The sequence below is a fragment of the Grammomys surdaster genome, unplaced genomic scaffold (genome assembly GCF_004785775.1).
Source record: "Grammomys surdaster isolate TR1022 unplaced genomic scaffold, NIH_TR_1.0 200, whole genome shotgun sequence".
Lineage (NCBI taxonomy): Eukaryota > Metazoa > Chordata > Mammalia > Rodentia > Muridae > Grammomys > Grammomys surdaster.
The window spans coordinates 2,166,278-2,173,260 of record NW_021604645.1 but is presented as its reverse complement, the minus strand read 5'-3'; the positions used below and the strand labels follow the sequence as shown (position 1 = coordinate 2,173,260).

At 38.3% G+C, this 6,983-nt stretch overlaps 1 non-coding gene across 1 annotated transcript; it reads right to left on the bottom strand.

The window, feature by feature from the left end:
* Positions 1-820: 820 nt before the first annotated feature.
* On the bottom strand, positions 821-985 carry LOC114623661. Its single transcript, XR_003711804.1, has one exon. It is a non-coding gene; the product is annotated as a U1 spliceosomal RNA (small nuclear RNA).
* Between the last annotated feature and the right edge of the window lie 5,998 nt (positions 986-6,983).

The following is a 6,983-nucleotide window of genomic DNA, read 5'->3' as shown; positions in this document are numbered from 1 at the left end:
ACTCCCGTGATCACTGTTTCTAAGGTCTTATCAGGATGACCAAAATATCTGAGCTGACTTCCCTGTCCTAGCCCAAAGTCATTTTCATGTCTGAAGCCTACTTCCTTGTTCTAGCCTAAAATTTAGATTCCTGCTTGAAATCACTTCTTTGATCTAGCCTAAGATTTAAATTTCTGGCTGAAATTACTTCTTTGTTCTAGCCTAATATCAGATTCCTGCCTGAAGCCTACTTCCTTGTCCTTGGCCAATGTCAGATTCCTTCCAAGCAGCCCCAGAAGCTCTCCACATCTCCCCATTTTTATTTCATAAACAAGACTGAACCTGTCTTAGGTCATTCTGACAAGAATGCCTTCCTTACCCATCATGGAATATGCATCGTCAAAAGCAATGCACTTGTGTTTTAGGTTGGTAAGGCTCTGTGCAGAGTCTACAAGCAACCTGTTCTTGGCTTGCCAGCCTGTGAAATTAATAACTCTGTATGGGGGTCCATTTTTAGCAATGTACTTTGGATGCCAACGTGTTGATGTTGGCAAAGATAAGCTTTAAAACAATGTGCAGGAATAAAAGTATTCCTAGGACAAAAAGGGCTAGTATGATCAAGCTACTCTTGAAGGTTGACCAAAATGGAAATACTGACCTCAGGTCATGGATAATTTTGTCATCAGTATCTGCAGCATCAAAGCTCAGTAGACCAGCATTCTTTAAATTCACAATCTCTCTATGCAAGGTTAAAACATCTAAAGAGGTGTTAGAATTATGCCAAATACTCTGCAAGGGCCTTTAAACTTTTTTCTTTTTTTTTCTTTTTTTTTTTTTTTACCAGGGGAGAGCGCAAACGCAGTCCCCCACTACCACAAATTATGCAGTCGAGTTTCCCCGCATTTGGGGAAATCGCAGGGGTCAGCACACCCCAAGTGCAATGGGTGAGCCTCGCCCTGGGAAAACCACCTTCCTGATCATGGTATCTCCCCTGCCAGGTAAGTATTAAACTTTTTTCTAATTGTGACTATCATTGTAAATTTTAGAAGTAACACAAATCTATTGGTATTTGGCATAACAGTCAAGATGGCTCCTTACTCTTCAACTTTGACCTTCCCTCCAATAATTTGAATAGAATAAAGAGCATTAAAGGTAAATATAAAGATAGGATAAATGTCTATCTAAGTCCTCTTGTATACTCAACACATTAGTAACAATTTTTTTGGCTAAATGATTAACAAAAGTAGCTGTCTTAACTTCTTGTGTCAAAGCAATTGAAGAAGTAGTGGTGCTAGCTATTAATGTCATTAAAGCTGTTATATTAGCAATAATCCAGCCCACTACCCTCTTGGTTCTGCTTAAAGCCTGACTCACTTCTTCCAGTACTTGACAGTATTTTTCAGAAAACCAAGGTTCTGTAATACTTAGGGCAATAAAACAAGCTGGTTGATAGACCTCCATAACACACATGCCAGATTTCAACAAACTAACATAATTGGAAAGTGTACAATCAATACAACTTACAATAAATACTGTAGAAGAAACAAAAGTAATTTTTAACTTGACAATTAAAAGAGCCTTAATACATGCACTAACACTTGTTTGAAATCCAGATCCTGTCTCAACTTTATCTCTTGCCAATATAACATCATAGAGAACTGCAGCCAACTTCCAAATATGTTTCTGAAAATGTCCAGAACCAGACTTCCAAATGAAGACTGTCATTTCCAATATAAGATTGATTGATTTCTAGACCAGTCCATGATTGAGTCACATTTAAGAAAAATATGAGCCATTATAACTTCTCTTTTTGGTTCTCTGTCCCACAAGGTCTAAAAACTTGGGGTAAGGCAGCTTGTCCCATCTGGAATAAGTAAAGGTGGGTCAGGAACATATATCCAATACAGCTTCCCAGTCACCATTGTCAGGGCACTCAGCAAGCTTACAAGTCAGTATTACTCTTTGTCCCAGCATCAGCCTGACCCACTAATCACTCCGGCAACCACCATGCTCCTTCAGCATCCTGCAGAAAAAAACACAAACATGCCCTCTTCCCCATATTAAATACCTGATCAGGATCATACCATATGCCAGTAAGTGGATCCTTCCCTTTCACTTAGGCATAAGTATGCCTAGTTATAGGGTGACATAGACACTCAGCAGAGAGTTCCTTGGCATCCAAATTTTTTAAAATTTAAAATAAAAAGAACATGATTTAAATAAATTTGTGGTGTATATGGATATAATTCCCTGGTTTTTATTTTATGAAGATATTATTTTAAAGTTTCGTGGGCCCATTCGACAATACCTTGTCCTTGAGGATTATAAGGAATCCCAGTAAAATGGATGATATTAAATTGTTGACAAAAAGTCTCAAATGCTCGATTGCAATAGCCAATTCCATTATCTGTTTTAATCTGATTTGGAACAGCCAGCATAGAAAAACAATCTAGGCAATAACTAATTACATTTCTAGTTGTTTCTGCTTTTAAAACAGTTGCAACTAGAAACACTGAGAAGGTAACAATTGTCACATGTACATATTTTAATTGTTCAAAATCAGAAATATGAGTAACATCCATTTGCTATAATTGATTAAGTATGAGTCCTAGAGGATTAACACCATCATGTGGTACAGGTAGAAACTGTGGACATTCAGGACAAGTCTTTACAATGTGAAATGCACATTCTCTAGAAACACCATATTGCTGTCTCAAGCTATTACTTTTGATGATGTAGAGAATGAGATTGGCTAGTTGTTCCTGTGTTAAGCCTATAATCTTCCTTGTATACAAATCTACTGTGACATTGCCCTAAGGGGTCCAACAATCCAGTATAGGCTCTTAAATGTCCTATATAGTTAAGGAACAGTACATTCTCTTAAATTGAGTTGTATTTGTATAAGTAATTGAAAAATTTGGGAGTTAGCAGTATCTAAAAATGGAACAGTTTCAAGTAGTTGTAAACCATGAGGTATATATTGGCTAGCGGTATACAAATTAAAAGCTTGATTTTTCAGCATTTCTTTTTTTTTAATTGGATATTTTATTTATTTGCATTTCAGATGTTATCCCCTTTCCCCATTTCTCCCCCTCCAGAAACCCCCTATCCCATCCCCCCTCCTCCTGCTTCTATGAGGGTGTATCCCCACCCATCCACCCACTTCCACCTCCCCACCCTTGAATTCCCCAACACTGGGACATCCAACCTTCAAGGGAACAAGGACCTCCTCTCCCACCGATGCACCACAAGGCCATCCTCCACTACATATCTTTCTTCTGATCATGGTTTCACTCACTCTTTTTGCTTCCCTAACACTGTGAGCTTCAGTCTTTGTCTAGAGCTCTCCTTCTCACCATGTGGCTGACTGTGAACCATGTGCCTGACATTCATGCTGATATTCAGGATTTTTTCTATTTCTGCTCTATTTTTTTCCTCCAAGAAGCTGTAAAGATTTATAGCCCTGGGGCTTTCCTTTTTTTTCTTTCTTCCTTTTCCCTTCTTAAATTTATTTTATTTTATACATGCACATGTTTTGTTTGCATATGTGTCTGTGTACCACATAGATGACTAGGACCCAATGAGGTCACAAATGGCCTTAGATCCCCTAGAACTGGAGCTGGGAACCACACTCAGGTCTTCTGTCTTCTGTAAGAACAAGTGGTGTAAAGCCATTGGAGTTTTTCTTTTAAACATTAATAAAATTGTCATTTGTAAATAGGGATACTAGACTTTCTTTCCTATCTGTATCCCTTTTCTTACCTTCTCCTGTCTTATTGATTTAGCTACAACTTCAAGTAGTATATTAAATAAGAGTAGTGAAAGTGGATAGCCCTGTCTTATATCTGATCTCAGTGAGAATGCTTTGAGGTTTTTCTCTACTGAAAGTGATTGTGGCTGTCTTAGGATTTCTATTACTGTGATAAAACACCATGATCAAAGCAAGTTGGAGAGGAAAGGGTTTATTTTACCTTACAGTTCCACACCACAGTCTGTCACTGAGGGAAGTCAGTGTAGAAACTCAAACAGGGCAGTGACCTGGAGGCAGGAGCTGATGCAGTCTATGGAGGGGTGTTGATTCCTGGCTTGATTCCCACGGTTTGTTCAGCTTGCTTTCTTATAGAATACCAGTCCACCAGCCCAGGGATGGCACCATCCATAATAGGTTGGGCCCTCCCCCATTAGTCACTAATTAAGAAAAATTCCCTAAAAGCTTAGCTACAGGCAAATCTGGTGAGGGAATTTTCTCATTTTATGTTCTCTCTTTCCAAATCACTTTAGCTTGTGTCAAGTTGACAGAAAATTAGCTGGCATGGTGGCTATTGGTTTGTCATATTACAACCCTTATTATGCTGAGATATACTGCATCCATCCTTGGTCTTTCCAGACTTTCACCATTAAAGGATGTTGTATTTTGTCAAAGACCTTTTCTGTATCAAAATAATGGTGTAATTTTGGTCCTTGATTCCATTTTGTGCTGAATCACATTGATTTACATGTATTACATCATCTCTGCATCCCTGGAACAAAATCAACTTGCCATGGTAAATGATTTTTTTGATGTGTTTTGAAAATGTGGTTTACATATCTTTTTTTTTTTTTTTTTTGGTTTTTCGAGACAGGGTTTCTTTGTATATCTCTGGCTGTCCTGGAACTCCCTCTGTAGACCAGGCTGGCCTCGAACTCAGAAATCTGCCTGCCTCTGCCTCCCAAGTGCTGGGATTAAAGGCGTGTGCCACCACTGCCGGGCTTACAAATCTTTTATTAAGAATTTGTATGTATGTAAATTGGGAAGGTTGTCCTAATAATTATCCAATTTTTTGTGGTTTTTTTTTGTTGGTCTTTTGTTTTTTTTGTTTTGTTTTGGTTTTGGTCTGGTTCTTCATCTGTTTTTGGTATCAAGGTAATGCTAGCCTTGTAAAAACAGGTTGAATGTGTTCCTTCCTTTTTATTTCACAGGCTTGAGTACTATTAGCATAAGTTCTTATTTGGAGGTCTGGTTCAATTCTGTGCTGACTCCATTAGGCTCTGGCTATCTCTAACACCACTTTCTAGACATTTTCACCTTTTTATCTGTATACTGCTTTTTGTTTGCTGATTCACTTTTTTGTACTGATATACACACTTGAGTCATTTCCAGTTCTGGACTATGGTTAATAATGCTGTTCTGAACATTTTCAAGTTTGCACTTTCAGTCTTTAAGAGTTTTTGCCTAGAAATTGAATAGGTGGATCACACACTACTTCCATGTTGCATGAAAGAGAGAGAGAGAGAGAGAGAGAGAGAGAGAGAGAGAGAGAGAGAGAGAGAGAGAGAGAACCTGCAATTTATTGCAATTTATTTGTGTGCATATACCTGCCACAAAGGTTAGAGGGTGCCAGATCCTTAGGAACTGGAGTTATAGATGGTTATGAACTACCATGTGAGTGCTGGGAACTGAACCCAAGTCCTCTGTAAGAGCAGAAAGTGCTGTTAACTCCTGAGTCACCTCTCTAGCCCCTGAATGGTAAATGTTTAAGAAAAGAATTGCTCTGTTTTTCTGCATAATGGTAACACCATCTTATATCCTTACTATCAATGGACAAAAGTTCCACTTTCTCCACATCATTGCTGAAACTTGTTCATATTCTAATTATAATTGTCATTCTAATGAGTGGGAAATCTTGTATCACTGTACTTTTGATTTACATTACAACAAGATTAGTGATGTTGAACATCTTATGTGTGTATTGGAATGAATCCAGGAGCTTGTATATGCTAAGTGTATGTCCTAGCATCGAGTAACAATCACAGCCAGCATTGTTTGAATCTCCAGAGTTTTTCGAAGACTGCCTTAGGTCATGTCACATGTCTATGGAAAGTTTTACTTTATTTCTAATCCAAATGCTTTTGATTTTGCTTACCCGAATGAAGCTCCTGTAACTGCCAGTACAATCCTGAATGCAAACATATGTCTTCTTTCTAATCTCAAAGAAGAACCTTTCAGGCCTTCTCTCCCCACACATACCCAGTGCACATTAGCTGTGGAGTTCCTGAAAGGTTCTGTTTGTTTTTCCTAATACTAGGAAGTAAAGCCCCAAACAACTTCTTCCACCAGAATTCTCAAGTGGTTTCTGTAATTTATGTCAGTCTTCACTTCCTAAGGCTTATAAATAATCTCATAGTTACCAGCCTATCAACAATAAGCTTCTATTATATTTGCTGGAGTCCCATAAGGTAGGTACCAAGCCAGTTATCCACATTAGGTTCCCCACCCTCAGCCTTATTTTGCTAACTGGTGCTCATATCTCATTACATAAGTAATATTCTGAAATATGATAATCTAGGCAAACACAATTTCCCAATCACACACTAATAAAAATAAGGACAGAACATTTATAAGTTATCATATATGGATGAAAAATGAAAATACTCATTTCAAATTTGTAAATTCAGCAGAGGGTTAGAAAGCAATGGGAAAAGATATTATTTTCAAATTTTGACTTTACAGGGACTAGGGAGATGGCTCAATGAAAGCTTGCAATACAAGCTTGAGAACGTGACTATGAATTCTTAGCAACCACCAAAAATGTCAGGCATGGCTGGACATTCCTATCATCCCAGCATTATGGGGCAGAGATGTGTAAATCCCTTGAGCTCACTGACCAGCCAGATTAGCTGAAGCGACAAGCTTCTGAGTCAGAGATTGGACCTTACCTTAAAGACATTATGCAGAAAGCGATAGAAGATAACAACCAATGTCATTCATTGGTATCCGCACACAGGCATGTGATACCTCCCATACTCTTGGGTTATACATGTACCACACAGGCACTATACACTTCCTTCCCCAAATTCCGTAAATTGTTATGAGTTTGAGATAGTATAACTAAGGCATGAATGCTATATACAGATAGTGTAGCTACTCTGGTAAGTAAGCCTGGAGTAGGGGCTTGAGGCTGGTATTGGACAGGCTGTGGGAAAACCAAGCCATTTGGTTTCAACATGTCCTCACAACAAATAAA